This window comes from Myxocyprinus asiaticus, unplaced genomic scaffold (genome assembly GCF_019703515.2).
Source record: "Myxocyprinus asiaticus isolate MX2 ecotype Aquarium Trade unplaced genomic scaffold, UBuf_Myxa_2 HiC_scaffold_100, whole genome shotgun sequence".
NCBI lineage: Eukaryota > Metazoa > Chordata > Actinopteri > Cypriniformes > Catostomidae > Myxocyprinus > Myxocyprinus asiaticus.
The window spans coordinates 27414-28546 of record NW_026249548.1 but is presented as its reverse complement, the minus strand read 5'-3'; the positions used below and the strand labels follow the sequence as shown (position 1 = coordinate 28546).

Below are 1133 nucleotides of genomic sequence, written 5' to 3'. Positions count from 1 at the left end.
ACTAAACAGGCACTTTAACCAACTGAGCCACAGCACCTTCTGCTGCAAAGTCTCCATGGGAGGTCATCAGATCAATGAGTAGGCCATGCTATTGAGAACACGAATGTGTTTGAGAAAAGAGTTTTGGTGGTCAGATAGATTTGTTTGTTGGCCAAGTGTGCTTAGGAAATTGACTAAGACAGTGACTCTGTTGGGACTTGAACCCACAACCTTTGAATGGCCACATTTTTCAATCTAGAAGGCCAATGCGCTATCCATTGCGCCACAAAGCTCATCATGTTGTGTTGTCAACACTCTGAGGTTACACTCTCTGTAGTAAGGAAATCAACTTCCCAAGAATTAAGAATTGAACACACTTTAAATAGGAGGTGTCAGGACCTCCTATCCTCAGGAGGGGCCAGATAGCACAGTCACTGTCAGATAAGCACTGCTAAGATTTGAAACCAGGATATCTTGTTTATAAGAAATATACCTTGACCAGCTAAGCCACAGTACCCTGTTGGAAAAGTGCTTTAGCATGTCAAAGTATCATCAAAATATAGCCAAGGAAAGATTTGTGAACAGGATTGGCTTGTACCCTTGATAAGTGCAGCAAATTTACTTGAATAACCTTTTTTTGTTGGCTTTTAGAAAAGCACACATTTCTAAACATCTAAGTTCCTGAGGTGCACAACACACTAAAAAGGCACTGCTGGGATTTGAACCCAGGATCTCCTGTTTACAAGACAGGCACTTTAACCAACTAAGCCACAGCACCTTTTTGCTGCAAACTCTCCATGGGAGGTCATCAGATCAATGAATAGGCCATGCTATTGACAACATAATACAGGTGGTAGGAGTTAGGGTTAGGATATAGGGATGAAAACCACCATGCTCATGCCAGAGGTAGGGTTAGGGTTAGGTTAGGTTAGGATATAGGGATGAAAACCACCATGCTCATGGTTAGGGTAGGTTAGGGTTAGGGTATAGGGATGAAAACCACCATGCTCATGCCGGATTGCTATAACTTCTGCCAGGAAGGTTAGAGTTAGGTTAGCAAGCCCTACCCCCATTTTGAGGGTGCTCTTCCAGTGGTGCCACCACCGAGTCTCTATGAGGTCAGCAAGTGCCTCAACCCGATTGGCCCTCTTACA

At 43.9% G+C, this 1133-nt stretch overlaps 1 non-coding gene across 1 annotated transcript; it reads right to left on the bottom strand.

Moving 5' to 3' along the window:
* Positions 1–683: 683 nt before the first annotated feature.
* trnat-ugu (transfer RNA threonine (anticodon UGU)) lies at positions 684–757 on the bottom strand. Its single transcript has one exon. It is a non-coding gene; the product is annotated as a tRNA-Thr (tRNA).
* Between the last annotated feature and the right edge of the window lie 376 nt (positions 758–1133).